Below are 18,888 nucleotides of genomic sequence, written 5' to 3' on the forward strand. Positions count from 1 at the left end.
TGCCGTGCATAATGGGCACAAAATAGGCTCCTCCTCCCGTTTACAGCAAATCAGGGGCGAGAACGTTGTCATTCGGGATGATGCTTGGCTAAGAGCGTGCTATGTGGTGAAGTTCATTTCTAAGAGTGTGTTAGTCGGCCTATGAAATAACGCCACCAACCAATCACCACCCAGCTGGTATTGTCAGGGAAACGTGAGACGAGCACCAGAAAAAAGTGTGTTAATCCATGCACAGGCAAGAGTGCTTCTTCACAAACGAAAACAAGTAAAGCGCATGGTGTGAGTCAGGTTCTGCTTCCATAAGATTATAATACGTGGAATGGCCTTTGATCTCAGCATCCGACGGGATGCGCAAGGAGCCTGTCATGGTGGATACTTCTGTCCTCTGCACCGCACTAAGATAGTCTTCCATCAGAGGCACAGAAAAATATATTTCATCCAAGGGGATGGACGTCACAGTAACAGAGCTTCCCTCCATGTGAGGGATTGGTAGTACAGATGTAGTTGCAGATTTCCTCCATGTTCGGCTTGCCTGAATCGCTGTACTGGGCAGACCCTAGGATTTCTGGCAGTGGCAAAAGTACACCAGAAGTGTACGTGAAGCACAGTAGTAGTAGGATGACGTAGGTGAGAGCTCCTTTCGCCATCATAGACAGAGTCTAGGCAGAGTCACAATGAGTCACAATAAGATACACACAACACAACAGCGTTAAAAGCACCACAACAATATAACAACAAATACACCCAAAAGCACGCGACCCAAGCGAATAACAACAAACTAAAACATCACCTCTCTAAAGGCGCTGTCACCCCGGACCGACACGACACCGACACTGACACGGCGCCGGCGCCGACGGAAGACAGACATTGTCACCACACCTTGTGTTGCTAAGCACAGCTGTCACACTGCCGACCGACAGCATAATACGCAAGTCGACAAAATGCCGCTTCAGTATGACAGATTTGGATGACAAAATCGGCAGGCAGACAGTGTCCGACGACGTGTCAGCGGTTTGATCGTTGCTCAAAATACATATGTCGCCGACAACAGACACATACTGCACCTGCACGGAAGGCTTTTTTTTTCTTTTTCTAGGAAAGTTGTGCTATGAACGATTCAGAAACGACATTAAACGGTAGAAGCATCTGTATTTATTTAACAACAAGCAAGTATTTTACAAGCTTTCGTGCATGAAACTTGCAGGGGGGGGGATATGTTTATTGAAAAAAAAATTGCATAGCATACGCACGGGACCTGCCAGTCACCCGATCATTGAGTAATTCAGTCACACACTTGATTCGGTAGCATAACTTATTGCGAATACTCTACCGGTTATGCGGGAATATTAAATATTGTAACAAACTCAGCTCGGAGATACAGTTGAGGGAGACGGAAGAAATGGAACTTGCGATCAGAATATACACTTGTGGGTAAAACAAATGGAACTTGCGGTTGCGGTGTCCGATTGTCCAGGAGTTCAACCTTGGGGTCCCTCATCGGGTGGGTTTGCGAAGCTTACGTTGAAGAGTTATGAAGTCACTACTCGGGGCACTGACGAATCACAAAACAGAGTAGGGGCCCATGCAGGCTCACAACACATAAGACAGCGCGCACAATCCCACTTCACCTGACGCAATCACGAAGCGCCCAATACGACACGGAAAGCGCATTGTAAGGCCGCCGAAGGCCAACTCAATCAGGGGAGACAAGCGAGAAGAAATGTCTGTGTTTGCCCCAAGGCTCATGACAATGACTATCTTCAGAGATGGGGGGGGGGGGGGATATACGTTTATTTCAGGAACGTCAGCCTGCTTCAGAGATGATTGATCAACTTATACTACTTGCTGATGAAGGGCCGTAAACAACGAGAATTCGCCGTACTTTCGCCAGAAGGCTCATTGCAGGACGCCATGTTGAAAGAAAGGACAACACAGCTTGTCGCTGTCATTCAGTGTGCCAGGCTTGTTTGTCATCAGGGCCCGCCGACAGCGGCATTTGGCGACGGCCGACATACGGACGGCTTTGTCGGCCGTCTTTTGTATGTGCAGTGTGACTGGTTTGCGGACACGATGTCTTTGGATGTCAGCCAACAGATTCGGTCGGTTGTCAGTCCAGTGTGACAAAGCCTTAAGCATACAATGCGATAACAAACACATCAAGACACAACCTCCCTATGCATACACCACAGCTAGTGCATAGAAATGAATTCCATGTGTAAACATCCTAGTCAGATAACAGACGTTGCTTTATATCCTTGAGTGACGTGCATGAGCTGATAAGCCCAGTGTTAATTGAAAAACGACGCCACTAAAACACTGATCATTTTGCGTCCGTAATCTGTTCTGCACATCGGAGTCAAAAGACTCGGCGCAACGTGCAATGGTCACTAATGTCAAAAGTAGCGTTGAACGTATCCGGTCAATATGTGAATTCAATAAATATCCTAGTAAGCTGCTTTAGTTTGAAGCTGATAAATGCGCTCAGTACTATACCTATACAGAATTGGCTCTACTGATTCGTCAAAGGTGGGGCTGCCTATGCTCTGAATGATAGAGATGTTTGTGAGCGTAGTGAAGCCTCAAACTAGCATACAATAATTGACAGGCGAATAAATACAAGAATAATAAAACATTAACTTTGCTTTCACCGGCAGTGTATTCCTCGATCTGTTCAAAAGACCAACGGCTATAGCCATCTCACTTCTGAGAAACAGCACGAGAGGCTTTCTTCAAAAACCATGACCAGAAATTTTATTGATTGTACTCTTGTAACAACACAGTTGTTAAATTTCATGATTGGATGAATGAGAAGATGCTTACCACGGGTCCTAAAAATCATATATTTGAGACTTTTTAACATTTAACGTCATTCGATTATCTCCAAGCCATGCACCCAACGCACTTAAGAAATCATTCAGTTGATCTTGAAGGACCAATAAAGACGACCTAAAAAGAATACATTCGTGTAGTCTGCATAGAGCGTAAAAACGGCATCTTTGGATATGATTACGACATTAATAATAATAATTAAAAAAGCAATGGCCCAAGTAGTGAGCCTTGCGGTACCCCACGAACAATCTTCATCGGATCGGAACTCACACCATTCACGATTACATATTGAAAACGGTCCTGCAAACGTCTGGAAAAGTCTAAGAGGGATACCCCGAACATCAAAATATTCTAGGAAGGGAGTTGCCTCAGGACAGAAGCCGCCGATATTTCGAACAGAGACTGTTCTTCTTCTGGCCCAGAAGAAGAACAGTCTCTGTTCGAAATATCGGCGGCTTCTGTCCTGAGGCAACTCCCTTCCTACATCTCTACCGGTTCGCTGGATTTCTACCCATCAAAATATTCTAGTTTCTTTAGCCAAATTCCACGATTCCGAGAATCGAAAGCTTTTTGGAGATACAAAAAAGACCTGCTATTAACAATCGCTCCTCAAAACTGTCTAAAATTGCTTCTGTAACAGAAAGAAGAGCCATTTCCGTGGACTTTCCCTTTTACAAACCAAACTCGGCTTCTGTCAACACATTACATGTATTGGCTTGTAGAAAACGAAACATTCTCTCATACCGAATTTTCTCTAAAACTTTCAAGAACAGCGGTAAGATGGAGAACGGTCGATAACCGGACGGGCCAGAGGACTCAGATCCTTTCCTAATTGGAGTTACTCTGGCCAACTTTAGCCTTTCAGGAAAGACTGCTGTCAATATGATTAGATTACATATATGCGTTAATGGCACACTGCTAAGAGATCAAACGAACTTCACTGGCTTGGCTTTTACATTGTCGCAGCCAGCGGAAGTAAAATCCTGAAATCTCAACGATATCTCTTCAACTTCTCTTTCGAACACAGGAGGATTGAAAGAGGATTTACAAAAGTCACCCGTCATGTACTGAGCCTGTTCCGTGTTTCAAGATGTGATTACTGGGGCTGAGGCACAAATAGGCAGGAAAGAAAATAGGTGTTGAATCTATCGGCAGTTCTTTGCTCGTAAGATATTTGTTGTTTTCAAATATGTTTATCGGTTGATGTTTCGTTACCCTTCCAACGGCTTGATTAATTGAACGCCAGAGCGCTCGGGGGTTATTCCTCGTGTTTTCGAATTGAGTAACATAGTATTCGTATTTTGCTTTATTTAAAGGCTTCTTGATTTCTCTCTTCAACTCTCTGTATTTGCGAAAAGTCTCTGGGTCTCAAGTTTTGACGAATTTTGAAAAAGTTTTTTACTTCTTTATCAACTTAAGAATATTTCAGGGAAGCCAACTTTTTTTGGCCCCTTTTTGATTACGAACATAATGCACTGCGGGAAACCACTTATGAGAGATGTTTTCAAAAGTGTCCATAAATATGTTATACGTCATATTTGCATTTGTCACAGAGAGAACCACAGTCTAGTCAGCACAAACAATAATGTGTTAAAATGTTTGCAAGCTAGGCATTCCTATTAAAACTCTGGTATGGGAACGCAGGAGAGTGCCTACTCAATGAACCATTCTTAAGGGCGCAAAAGACAGGTAAGTGATTGCTTCAAGACTGCATGGTCATGTACATCGCTCATTTGGACATTAAGATTCCAACTAGCTACACAGGGGCCCACGGGGGACGCAGTAGAATCGGTAATGCGGGTTGGCGAACTTATAACATTTCTGCAATGATTGGGCGAGAAAATATCGAAGAGGTCCCATGAAGGAGGATTGGTTTGGAGCAAGTCTATATTAAAGCCACCGACAACAACAATCGGGGTACGTATCACAGAGGTATAATTGACTAGTTTACCACTATGGTCCAGAAAAATGCGCCGGTCACCCGATGGTGGGCGATAGCCTAAACAGATAAGGGTCTCCTTACAGTTTACGAGCAACATTTCTACATCACAGCTCGACTCACAGAAAGTATGTATTCTCAGGAACTAATATCAGATTTCAGGTAGATGGCAACACCGCCGCCTCGGCGCTCACTACGAGATAGCGTTATGCAAACGTAACCCTCAAGTGGAATGTGCGGGGTGACGCCCCGGCAAGTCTATTTCCAATTGCGCATTACTTGGGCGTAACCGTCATCATTCTGTGCGTTCGCACTTGCATGAGTACTGACGATAAGGTGTAAGACTTCTGCTGAGTTAAAAAATGCGCTGGTGCACCACGAGGCGTAGCTGTGGTAGGGGAACTGCCCTTTGCGACGCCCTCCGAACCCTTCAGGGGTTCAACATAGCTTCCAGTGACAGGGACATCTTTATTTTTCTTTGCAGCGCTGTCTTCAGCACTACTATCTTTGAACGTACTATCACTATGAGTTAGCACCAAGCACCAAGATTGCCGGAGCACTGCACACACGTGTTGCCCCATGTGCACCCAAGCGGCGAAAACAAAAGCATGTATGTATCATCATCTATGCATGTATCAGTTGACAGACGGTATGCCATCATGGACGTATGTATCAGTTAACGGATGGTAGTCAAGAACTTAGAATGTACATTTTTGGTGGCATTTATTCAATACTTGTTAACATGATACATGAAATATGACACACACACATTGCACGTTGGGAAAGGATGAGGGGATGATGATGGGGGCTTTCAGAGAGCCGTCACCAGACCGGTGGAGGAGAAGTACTCCTCAAGAAGACGAAGGCCTTGCACGAAGACGAAGGTGGGCAGCGTTCGACCACGGTCCGAGGATCTTCGCGAGGTTGAACGGCAGCTTGTCAGTGCGTTGCATAGAGACTTCCATTAGTGCACGCTCATGGTGATATTGCCCACAAGCCAGGATGACGTGGCAGAGGTCGCGGTGCACTCCACAAGTGGGGCAGAGGGAAGACGAGGTGGAGCCGAGACGGTGTTGAAAGGCAGGTGTAAAGGCAACGTTGAGCCTCATGCGGTGGAAGAGGGCAGTAAATGGGCGCGGTAGTCGCGGAGGAAGTACGAGAGAAAGCGTGGGGTCTACATCCGAGAGAAGGGAGTGAGCTATGTCGTGTTGCCACTGCGCCTGCATCTTGGGGCCTGTGGGTGTCGAAAGGAGGTGTCTTCTGTCGCCCGAAGACATAATTATTGAGGGAAAAGCTGCGTGCTGATGGTCGCTCAAGGCGGCTCAGTCTACTTCTTCATTGCCGCTGATGCTGACATGTCCGGGGATCCTCTGCAATGCGACAGTGTGCCCTGCGTGTGCGACAATGTGCGACAATGGCCGCCTTCTTATAAACTTGCAGGATGTCAAAGACAACAGGACCAAAGGACCCGCTTATCCCCAAGTTGGCCACACTGGAGCGCGGATCTTGAGTCTGTAAACACTACCCAGGACTGAGCTGGACTGGACGATATTTTTTGCATAGCAAAGAGAATGGCGTAGAGCTCGGCACACGTAGACGAAGTTCTGTGAGAAAGACGGTGAACACAGGAGACTGACTCAGATGGAGTGACAAATGCCGAGGACGAGCCATCCCGAGTAGATAACCCGTCAGTGAAAACCGACGTTGACGCCGTGTACATTCATCATGCCCACACTCTAAAAAATAAAACTCCCTTTTAGGTGTAATTGGGGTGTATTTGGGGTGTATCAATTGTTTTACTCCCTTATTACACCCTCAGGAAAAAGAATACACCCTGGTTTTGGTCTGAAATGGGTGTAATATGTGTATGTCCCGTTCTGCAGGGTGTAATTTCGAGAATGGGTGTGAAAAAGGTGTATTGGCCATCAAATTTCTAACGTTTCGCTACGACAGGTCTGGCAACAGTGTGCTGTTTACTCTGTGTTCTCCAGCTATGGCGGTTGGAGTTAGTTCTGGAAGTTTTCGTGTTCTTTGGGGAGGTCGTTTTGTGAACTACAGGTCATTTGACCATCTGAGTTTAGTATGACACTGCAAGGATTATGGTTCTGATCTGATGGATTAGGATTCTGGTCTCGAACGGATGCAAGCAACAGATGCGCCGTGCCCATCGCATCGAGTAACTTGTCCGAGCGTCTTGCTGCAGCGTGCTGTTTGGTAAGTGTTGTCGGTGTGTGCGTTGTGTTGTCGTCGCGCGTCACATGTGGTCGTTAGGCAAAGTCAAGGGGTATACGTAACAAACGAAGTTGGTGCAATTTGTGGTAGCAAGTAAGGCAGCTGGCAAGAGTCACAACTCAAGAGGCGAGAGGTAGCGGGCAATGAAACCACGAGGCCACAACCCTCTGATTTCCCCGGTCAGATGTGCTGAGTCAATGGCTGTGCGCGTCTTCTGAACAAGGCCCTGGCAAGTTTGCGTGTTGGCGATGTCAGAATGGTGTAATTGGTAATACACTTGACCAGAAATCAGAGAGGTATGGGTTCGGGTCTCGCTACCGACACTTCGCTGACCCTTTACCGATTGCAGCTTTGTAGGGACATTGGTCTTTTAACTACACTATGATTGTGTGCTTCTTAATTTCTACGTTATTTTAGTATAATCATCTGATTTTTAACTAGTCACAATATTACCATGGTTTTGGCGTATTATAGCTTAAGTTGCTTTTGCGCCAATAAATTCAATCATCATCATCATTTATCGATTGTCTTACTTTCTCTCTTGAGCTGCTTGCATGTTGACGAGGGCTGTGTTTCTCTAGCCTCAGCTATCTGCGTAACTGTCATGTAATTTGTATTTCGCCCTTAATTTGATTAAGACATTTCACAGTTCATTTTTTCTTTCACTACAGAGGCAGGACTTCTCTTGGCCTAACCGTAATACCTTCATCTTGGTCGACATGTAGGTGGACACTTTTATGTTTTGTATTGTGCGGTGACTATTGGTGTTGTTATTGCAGTGCATGCAGTGTATTATAGGTAATCCGAATAAAGAATATGCCTGTTATTTTAACCGTTGTGTTTCTGTTGCCCTCGGCATAACACCCTTACTGAAGGGTGTTGTCTTGCCTGGGGGTGTAGACATACACCAAAAAGGGAGTCAGTTAGGGTACCGCTAGATTACACCAAAAGAGGTGTTCAGAGAACACCCTTTCTGAGGGGTGTAGTTTTGCCAGAGGGTGTATATATACACCAAAAAAGGAGTCAGTTAGGGTATCGTCAAATTACACCCAAAAAGGAGTTATATTTTTTAGAGTGCAGGGTAAGCTTCTTGGTGACACACGGGGCTGTATCCCTTTTCTTTCCATGCAGGCCAGGAACAATTAGGCGGGTGACTGGGCTTGAGAGAGCATGGCGAAATGGCATTGCAGGTATGATATACTGGAACGTATCTATTGCTTATGAACAGATCAGTTTTTAAGTTGAGCTTCAATTTCGATTGCCACCAGGACTGCCTCGGCCACTTGCATCCATCATCTAACTATAGGCTACGCCTCAATGTTCCCTACAGCAGCCATCTCCTGGTGAAACTCGGAAAGGTTTCCTCGCCAAATTGTAGCAAATGCGATGTGGTAGAGGACGCTACGCACGTCATTCAAGACTGTACACGACACAAAGGCCACCGCCGTATATTAGAATCGTCGCTGCCCACCTGGATAGCCGCCTTTCCAGCACCGCGGACGTTCTTGGGAGCTGGGGTGTGGGTCACCAAGTGCCGGCCATGTTGTGCAATTTTTGAGATCATGCGACCTTCACGACACCCTCTCAGGTCTTCGTATTCCTCGGCTGCTGTCCTAAGTACAGGACACATTATGCAGTGCGCTGATGGCCATTGCGGCATTTGATCTACGGAGGAGGGGGGATTTATTGGCAGAAAAAAAGAAAAAGAAAAAAAAGAGAGGGGAAGGTCAGCCATGCAGCACGCCGGCTTGCTATTTCCTAAACAAAAAAAACATACACATAAATAAGAGAGCAAAAAGAAATAACAAAACGACAAATAAATAATAAAAAAAAGAAAGAAACTCGGCTCACAGGGAGCCCAGGGCGCGTTCCCGGACACTGCGCGAACTCGCGACCTCGCGTCGAGCGTCCCCGTTTCCCCAGCAACAAGAGCGCCACGTGGTAAGCTTCGCGAGCATGCTCAGACAACCTGGTTCCTGCACCTGCTTCGCGAGCTCGCGGTGGGAGAAGGTTGTTGTTTCCTGAGAGGAGGAACAACAACGTAAAGCTCGTCGGTGTTCGCGTCGAAAGTGGCGGACCTCTGTTTCATTTCGGAAGAACAAAGTGCTGCAAAGGAAGAGCCGGTGCGCAGATTCCGCATTAGCAGCGATGCTTTCACCATATTGTCGGATGATGATTTCGTTGCTATCAAATGAGGCGGTCCGGGAAGTATATGAAGCTTTTCGGGAGGATGTGCAACGCAGGAAGTACACTTGCGAGAATCTGAAACATTGCATGATAAGCGGTCATTGTTTTGTAATGAAATAATGCATTTCAGCCCGGCATTCGCATCGTACGACACTGACCGTGGAACGGAGGGTTCTGTCATAGCTTCCACGAATTAGCAGTCTCACAGGCTGTGTCGGTATGTTACCATTATATATGTGTGTGTTGAGTTTGAATGTGTGTGTGTGTGTTTGCTATGTACTCGTGCTTTGTACTAAGTGCATTAGTATTCAGAATATTAGACTATTATTCCGACTCATACTATTATGCAGGTCATAAATTATAAATGCACCATCAACTAGGTGCAAGGTACGTTGATGTAGGTAAGTGTATGCTTCAGGTCGCTAACTCCGAGTAGTAAACGTACTTTGCTGCTAACGTATGTGTGGTTACGTATTGGTTGATCTTATTAACAAAGAACGGATGCTGTCTCCCACAGTATCTAATTTTGTGTCATAATTCAGGAAGCTATTGGTGGTACACAGGTTGCAGCAGAGCCTCTTTGATCAGCGGTTTGTTGATTGTAATTGCTATTGCCATAAAGGCTGCCTCTCCACCAATGTCCTGATGTGCATATATATGCCGATGTGTGATGTCCAGCATGCTAGCTTTTGTATATCAACAAGAATGCCAGCACAATGAACCACACTATTCCTCCTCCTTTCAGGTCTGTGATGCCTGAAGTCAGGTTCTCTTCATGAACACAAGGTTTCCTGGATCGTGGCACGGTGCTCCTTAATGAACAGCCTGCAATCTGCATCAAGCAGCTGCCACTATATTCGAAGATGGAGATTGACCTGTAGGTATGAGATGTTTGTGTGCTGTTTAGTTTTTGAGTGTGCACAACAATGCAGCTTTGCATAATAAAATCTATGTACTTCAAATACGCAAAAAGATTTCTGCATACCTGACAGGCATAGTGTACCCATGGCTGCACCAGTGCTGCTGACATATGATTCATTTTTATTTAACACATTGGTTATACTATTTATTTACAATTCAATGTATGTATAACACATTTAGTGCACAAGCAATCAGTCTTTATTTATATTTTTTTGATAACTAGTTGAAGTGTAAAACTATTTACAGGTAATAACGGCTACCCGCTCCAGCCATGGCTCGTGGCACCTGACCGTTCGCACTCAACACGTTAAGAACAAAGCTACAACACTGCACACAGCAGGACCCATGTGTGCATTGAGCACTACTTTGGGGTACTGAAGACGCGATTCCGGTGCCTACAGAGGTACCCCACACTGCACTACGCTGCTGACAAGTGTTGCAAGATAATCAATGCCTCTGCCGTCCTCCATAACATGGATCTGTGTACAACACTCTTGAGCCTCTGGATGATGCTGGTGAGGGTGATGAGCCAAGGGAGGAACAGGTGGAAGGCGGTGCCACCGGAGAGACTGAGGAGGAGAGAATAGAAGATGCTAAACCTGACCCTTTGTTCGTGAGAAACTGTGCATCACAACTGATAAGCCAACTTATCAGACAGTGTTTCAGACGTACAGAACAGATGACTCACCTCCAACGTTCACAGGAGAGAGCAGCTGTAAACAATATACAGTGTTACTATGCAGAAACCTTGTTAATTTTTCATCCTTCCACTACTCTTTTGAAAATGAACTTTACCGCATAGCACACTCCTAGCCAACCATCACCTCGAATGATATCGTTATCTGTCCTGATTTGTTGAAAACGGGAGACGTACGCCTTTTTTGTGACACTTATGCTGTTCATAATTGTCACAAAATAGGCGTACACCTCCCGTTTTCAACAAATCAAGGCATATCACGATATATCTCGAGATGATGGTTGGCTTGGAGCGTGCTATGCGGTGAAGTTCATTTTTAAGAGTGTATAGGGGCATTGTAAAAGTGCATCTGAGCCTTCTTAATATGGATATCCCGAATTATGGAAGTCGTTACTGAGGTTTAAACATTTTTAGTGCATTGAAAACTCCTTAACATGCTGTTCCAACAATGTAGAGTAGAACAGGGTACAAACCCCACGTAGTTAATGTGTTTCCGTAATTATTGTGGACGATATCTGCATGGAGGGTAGCAAGTCTCTCCCCGCATTCATCACGAGAACTTCTTAAAGTAGGACAGTCCAAGTGCTGTCTTGTACAAACGAAAAGCTATGGCTTTTCATTCACAGTGGTTCCTTTTGTCATAAGGATTCCGAGAGAAAAAGACTGTACCATAACAGACTTGCTTTATCCGTAATGTCAATCTTGAAATGTTCCATTGTTTTCTGTAATTTCCTTAGCACATAATAATAGGGACCATTCCCTTTATAGACAATTTTTTGTCGGGGACAAAGGTGTCCATATTAACCAGGCAAGAACTCCAAACAATAATTTCCTTACATCTTTAGTATTGTACAGCAGTGTCGCACTAGTATTACCCAAGAAAGTGTACGCATGTTTGTGACAACAGAAATGTACTGTTAAGTGAAAAAGCCATGACCCTCAAAGCAAATAAATTCTAGCTCTGTTGTCTATCACTTTCCCTTATGTGTGTCCTTGCATATGCTTTTTGTATTTCCTTTTGCTTATTTGTCACTTATTTGGTAAACCTCCTTACCTTCTGCTACCCGACTCCTCGGTTCCACGAGACCGGCCGAGGTGGAGGGAACCGGCTCTGTCTCGTTCTGAAAACGTGCAATTGATATAGACATTGTGAGGTGTGCTGCATTCACTCATGCTTTATCTTTTCCACTTGTTTCGCATTCATGTTGGACTAGGACCGCTGTATATTACTTACGACTGAGACGGGCAACATCACTTCCATGAGGCCGGCCTCGATGGACATCCCCACCGCTCCTGGTACGCCGACCGTCGTGTCATAACAACAACCAACAACTTTAGCTACAGTATTTCTGAGGCCAAGTAGAGCAGAAATAGCCGCAACGCAGTCAAATCGTGTAGTCAAAGCAAGCGAGGATACGCACCCTTTACTACCCAACATTTTGCGCAGCGCCGGTAGGGGACATACGACGCTGGCTCCACCTGCGTGGTGCAAGGAGCGGATACCAATATTCCCCACGATGATGGCATAGCTGCAGCCGAGGCGGCTTTTTCAAAGTACTCTGATTCTTCTTGTGATCCATCTGTCGTATCTACTCTACTAGAACTGATCCTAAAGAACAACAACTTTGAATTTAACGATGGCCACTACTTACAAGTCAACGGCACCGCTATGGGCACTAAAATGGCACCAAACTATGCAAATCTATTCATGGGTTTACTAGAAGAAGCATTCTTGAGCACGCGTGAGGACAAACCCACTTTATACAAGCGCTACCTTGAAGACATATATATGATCTGGCCACATTCGGAAGACAGCCTATTGGAATTTATACGCGATTTCAATGAGTTCCATACTTCTATTAACTTCACTCACACCTATTCTCCCGTCACTGTTAGCTTTCTTGATGTTCAAATTAAGCTAACCAATGGAGTTTTAACGTCTGATCTGTTCCGTAAACCCACAGGCTCTCAGCAGTACTTGTCATTCCATAGTTGTCATCCTCGCCACACGAAACTGACCATTCCCCACAGTCAAGATCTTCGGTATAGGAGAATCTGCTCGAATGACGACGATCTGGACAGAAATTTAGAACAGCTGCAACAAACCTTTGTCGGTCGTCAGTATCCACCCGATATAGTTCAAGATGCTCTCAACAGAGCTCGCAAGGCAAACCGTCTAAGCTTACTCAAGAAGAGACAAAACAAATCAGAAAGTAATGCTGTGAACTTAACGGTAACATTCGCCGGAAATATCCAAAACATTAACAACATACTTAGCCGCCACCACAGTATCCTTCTCCAATCAGAACGCACGAAAAACATATTTCCTAATCCACCACGTGTCGCTTACAGACGTACACGTAACTTACAAGATAGCTTGGTCCGCTCTAAAGTAGGCGAACCCACTAGCCCTCCGGCGGGCTGTCATCCATCGTCATCTTCCAGTCTCACGCCATTTCAAACAACCAGAACATTCAATCAACGAAGCCTCAGTTTTTATTCACCAGTCGAACTTTATCTCCGACCGCTCCGCTAATTTAAAAATTCCGATCGGCCATTAACGAGGACCCTGGCATGCTGTCAACAATAAGAAGTTTAACAACCTAGATAAGACCCTGTTGCCTTTTCTCGTTTCAGCCAGATCAAAATCCCCACTGACCCACAAGGACGATGACCCCACTTCTGGACCTGACACAAAAGCGCTCTGGAATTTCCCCAATTGACAACCGCCAGGTGGCGGGAATTTCCCCCAACAGACCACGTCATTCTCAAGCCCCTTATGAGCCTCGTGGCCACATTTAGCTCTTTTGTCCCGAAGAAGGCGGAGCTTCCGCCGTAACGTAGACATCCTCCCTAACTTTTATAATTTTTAAGTTTTAATAAACCCCTGTTTTGTTACTTCCCCTACTTTCGTCTTCTGTCTCCCATTTATTTCAACTATATATATATACGTATATATATCACTTTTCCCGACATCAAATCGATTGCAACATAGCATATGCTTTAGGGCGCTTTTTAGGAGGGCATTAGCAAACTCCTAAGGCAATGTCTTAACTAACTTTCAATAATCAACTTTTTAATTATAAAAGCTACGAAGTTGTCCCAGTGACGACATCTTGTCTCTTCTGTCACCTGATACCGGAGCCATTTTCAGAACAAAAATCCGTTCGATAGATCGTCCGCAAAAAAATGCATCAAGGAACACCTTTTTTTCTTTCTTATTTTGTTCATTGCGCGTCTTCGAAGACGCGTCTTTCCTTCACCCCCAATGTGACAGGGTGAAGGAGCACAGTGCCGCCACATGCGCCGAAGATGAGATTTAACTTGGGGAAACAAAACAAAAACAAATGTATCGGGTTACTCTATCGGAACTGCCCTTAGCTAGGATTGCATTTTCTGTTTTCTTTTAATCTTTTTCCGGGACGCAAGAGGCGATAGCGTGCTCTTTCCCCCTCTCACATTGGGAGTGAAGGAAAGACGCGTCTCTAGAGATGCGCAATGAGCAAACTTAAGAAAAAATGGTGTTCCTTCACGAATTTTTTGCGGACGATCTATCGAACGGATTTTTGTTCTGGAAACGGCTCCGGTATCAGGTGACCGAAGAGACCAGATGTCCTCATCGGTACAACTTTTTGGCTTTTATAATTGAAAAGCTAATTAATGAGAGTTAATTAAAGGGGCACTAAATGCAAAAATAACTTCATCTCAAATGAAAGTCCGTGTTTCAATTAGTCCAACTCAACCAAAAATAGTTCACACAACGCTAGCGTTTAGAAGAAAAACGCAATGAAAACAGAACCGTCTTTGGCGGCAACGAATGGGATCCCCTGGAGGCAAAGATTGGCGGCATCCAATGAGACAGCAGGAGAAGCGCGCACATACCTATCGGGCGTATGTAGATTTGGAACGGGTCCGATCGTAGTGTTCCGTATATGCGCCGCATGTTCCATACTGCTGCATTTTTCAATACCGACTCACTGAATTGTAGCCCACAACAGTTCTCGTGGATGTTCCGCTAACAACATTTATCTTCACGTCCTTAGGACAACGCCTCCAGTCCGCTTTGAACGCGGACTATGTTTTTAATCGGGATGGCTCTATGGCGTGGCACGCGCGTGCACACACATTTTCGACTCAAAACACCGGTGCACGTGCGGAAGCGTCGTTCACTGCTTAGCGCCGAAGCAAGAGAGAGTCCAGTATAATTCTGACTATAGCTGCGAAACGGAATCAAAGTTTTGAGTTATGATATAACAAGTAGGAAATTAACATAGCGTGTAACGTAATTTGAAGTGAACTTGTTTTTCCATTTTAGTGTCCCCTTTAAGAGATTGCCTTAGGCGTTTGCTAATGCCCTCCTAGGAAGCGCCCTGCTATATTGCAATTGATTTGACCTCGGAGAAAGTGATATATATATATTTAAGGAAGGTGTTCACATTTAGCTAGGACACCCTGTATATAGATATAGTTCATTTCAAATTTAGATTGAAATAATACCCCAAACGGAGCATCCCCCTTCCCTCCTTATTCAACAGGGGAGTCCTGCAGGAGAATGTAAGTATGAGACAAATTGTGTGCTCAGATACTGACCGTATTCTTCATTTATATCAGCGACACAGGCTTTCATCGTGACTGACAAGAAATTGGAAATCACAAGCAAAAGCATGCAAACGGATGATTTACCGTCAACACCTCTCAGCCTTTCTCCTGTGATGATTTTAACACCTATTGTCCATACAACCTCATGCTCACAAGTGGGACAAGCGCTTCTTTTGTTTGAAATGTTAACTTCTGCATTCCTTGCAGGTGCATAATATGACAATATCTTCAGCACTGGTGGAATTTGTAGAGGCACATGAAGATTCCAAATCATGAGTTGTTTACAGTGATTCACAGTCCGGATTGCGAGCATTACAAGCGCCGGGCGGATCAGCAGGTCTTGCTTCAATCTTACACGACGCCATTAAGACTTACAAAGCGTGTGTAGCACAAGGAGACGACATCGTCCTTGAGTGGATCCCCTGCCATTCCTGCATACCTGGGAATGACGCGGCGGATGCAGCGGATTCCCGGGCATAGCAGTCCTGTCCGGTTAGTAAGGTGTATTTTACCCCATTTTACACAGTTAATGTTGTCAACTTTAACGACGAGACTAAGCAGAGATCTGTGGCGCAGTGATTCTGGAAGGCCGTGTTGCGACACGAGTTTCCCTGGGCCATTCAGTAATGCAAGAGCCTCCTTGCGTCCTCCAAGAATGGCCAGCGGACGCCGAGCAACCTTTTCTTCCCGCATACGACCTGTTTCTTTAAAAGCTTCTCAAAAGTCACAACGTACAGTTAGTCCGTCAAACCCATTAACGTGTCTCCAACGTGGGCGCAAAAGCAGGTCACGGTCGGATCAGCTGCCTTTCTTCCCTCGGACAAAGCGGCCACCTCCAGACTGGAGACGACCATGGAGCCCAGACGAAGTGATATGTACAGAACTAATACGTTAAGCGAAAGTGCTTTTATTGTTAATGAAGTGAGTGCTCCATTGTATGTAACGGCCACGGCCGCTCAATGCTTTATAAGGAGCGGACTCACCCGTTCGCTCTGTCTGTTCTCTGAAACCCGTCGAAGATGCAATAAACCACTGTTTTGTTGTTTGAGTCGGACCCCTGCCTGGCCATCTCCCCGTCACATTACCGCTCGGACCCAGAGACGCAACAGCCGCCACTGATCAGCGTAGACCCAGACTTTTCGTTCGTGGCCCCAGCCTCGCTTCCTCGGCCCATGGGGACCCTAATCCACCGGTTTCGTCTGAAGGTCCCATACAGCCGTAAACACACTCACACACACACACAGACACATACATTGAATGATGATGATTTGGGCGATCCACAGCCGCTGAGGCGGTGCACTGCCCTATTGCGCATTCGAAACGGATGAGGGGATGATGATGGGGGGGCTTTCAGAGAGCCGTCACCAGACCGGTGGAGCACAAGTATTCCGCAAGAAGACGAAGGCCGAGCCCTTTCACCATCACCACCACCACCACCGATATGAAAAGAAAAATGTTAATAATAATAATTGGAAGTACATTTACACGATAAACGTTCATATCGTGAGTTTCATTGAACAGAATAAAGTGTCATCCAGAACCACGACACAGGACCAGGCTAGACCCAACTATGATTTATAAATAGCAGCAACACACGTTAATGATTATAAAGGAAATGGCAGGAAGGCAACAATCCAAGGCACTAGGAGGTTAAAAGAACATCTATACATACAGATGAAAAACATATGGGGGACACAATAACAAAATGATAGGGAAGAGGCTCCAAAAGAACAATATTTCATGAAATATTTGAAAGAGTACAATGAACAAGAGTAAACACGGTAACTAGACAACAAAAATGAAGACAGCAGGAACAAATAAGTCGGGTGAGGATGACTGAATTTAGAACAAGCAATATGTAGTGCTGCTTTTATAGGAAGTATATGAGGAAAAAATATCACATGAGGTGAGGATTAAGGAGATATAGGAGAAGCCCTGCCTACGTTCGTTGTCTACAGAAAGAGAAACAACAGAGGTCGACGTACGTCGATCAGCTTACATCAGCTTGGTTACTGCCTCGGTTTGAAGGAGAAGGAAAATAGGGTTCGTTACCAGTTTCAAGAGTGTGTCAAGAGAGCCTCATGGCAGGGCACAATCTGCTTATAGAGACAGCGTCTTCTGCGAGGGACGTTAAATACGGTGTGGCGTGTGCTGAGACTTGTGCGCACGTTAAATGATCCTCATGGGTACAAGATTAATTGCTACAAGACCAACCACTGTGCCGTCGCCTACAATCATAGTTGTCTCGCGACGTAAAGCTACGAATTATCACTTGCAAGTATCGGTACCAGAAAGGTAAAAAAAAAGTGTACAAGCGAACATTGCCTTCCTTGTCGACCTGTGGTCTTCTGGAATGCCATTTCTTCCATATGACAATGTAAATTGCGGTATATCTGACATAAACAAATTTACAGTTCTTTTGTATCAGATGTTTTGATTATATGTTTCACTCATCTATGCTATTATAATGTTTTTTTTTTAAATTGCGTGTTACCGCCGCGAAGCAACTGTGACTATGAGCGGCGTACAGACGTGGACAGATGGAGAGAAGACAGCAGGAAGCACTGGGGGCTTAGTATGCGTCTTGGACCGACTTCAGGGGGAACTGTGCCGACATTCGTCTGGAAAGTATTCGGAAAAGCCAGGGAAACCACAGAACCCGTGTTACCTCCCAGTCTCGGCGTGGAAAGCGAGCATCTTAACCACTATGCCATGGGAGCTGGTGCTATTATAATGCTCTTTACTGTTGACTTTCTGTATGTTCATGCTCGCCATGAGAATAAACTATATTTTGATTGATGTTTTGATCCCGATTTCAATCCACAATAGAGATTGGAAGATTTGTCATTGAGAAAGTAAGTAAGAAACTAACCAAGAAAGTAACATCAACGCTCAGAAGACTTTATTATGTCTAATCAATAAGAGCTGGAACGAGGGCAAACTTCCTGCGATATGGAAAATATCCAGAGTAGTGCCCTTGCTGAAATCGGGGAAATCTCCCAGGGATGTGGCATCCTTCAGGCCAATTAGCTTGTCGAGCTGCGTGTGTAAGGTAATGGAAAAGATGGTGCTAAGTCGAGTGGAATGGGTCATCGAGACACAAAAGCTGCTTCCAGAATGCATGTCTGGCTTCCGAAAGGGCAGGTGCACTATGGACAGCGTACTAGACCTGGTGACCTTCGTAGAACATGAACGCGCGCAAGGTCGCACGACAGCGGCGGCATTTTTAGACATCAAAAGGGCGTACGACACGGTCAGTTACAGCCACGTCCTATATGATCTGTATAGCCTAGGAATACAAGGTCGGTCTCTACGGTGAATAGCAGACTACCTTGCAGGAAGGTCAGTGTATGTGCAAACCGAAGACGGGAATATTGACTGTCATGGCCTATCAAGCGGGGTGCCACAGGGCGGCGTGTTGAGCCCCCTGCTGTTCAACGTGGTCATGGCGAACCTACCGCAACGGTTGCCGAAGAACGTGCAC

At 45.3% G+C, this 18,888-nt stretch overlaps 2 long non-coding RNA genes across 3 annotated transcripts; both read left to right on the plus strand.

The window, feature by feature from the left end:
- The first annotated feature begins 6,745 nt into the window (after positions 1-6,745).
- On the plus strand, positions 6,746-8,483 carry LOC135383628 (uncharacterized). Of its 2 annotated transcripts, XR_010419977.1 has the most exons (4): positions 6,746-6,982; positions 7,672-7,721; positions 8,132-8,190; positions 8,269-8,483. It is a non-coding gene; the product is annotated as an uncharacterized LOC135383628 (long non-coding RNA). The 2 variants fall into 2 exon arrangements; XR_010419976.1 differs by having other exon boundaries at positions 6,746-7,721.
- Positions 8,484-8,840: 357 nt separating this feature from the next.
- On the plus strand, positions 8,841-10,697 carry LOC135383627 (uncharacterized). The gene is made up of 3 exons (XR_010419975.1): positions 8,841-9,404; positions 9,933-10,068; positions 10,355-10,697. It is a non-coding gene; the product is annotated as an uncharacterized LOC135383627 (long non-coding RNA).
- Positions 10,698-18,888: the final 8,191 nt, after the last annotated feature.

Source organism: Ornithodoros turicata, chromosome 2, assembly GCF_037126465.1.
Source record: "Ornithodoros turicata isolate Travis chromosome 2, ASM3712646v1, whole genome shotgun sequence".
Classification (NCBI taxonomy): domain Eukaryota; kingdom Metazoa; phylum Arthropoda; class Arachnida; order Ixodida; family Argasidae; genus Ornithodoros; species Ornithodoros turicata.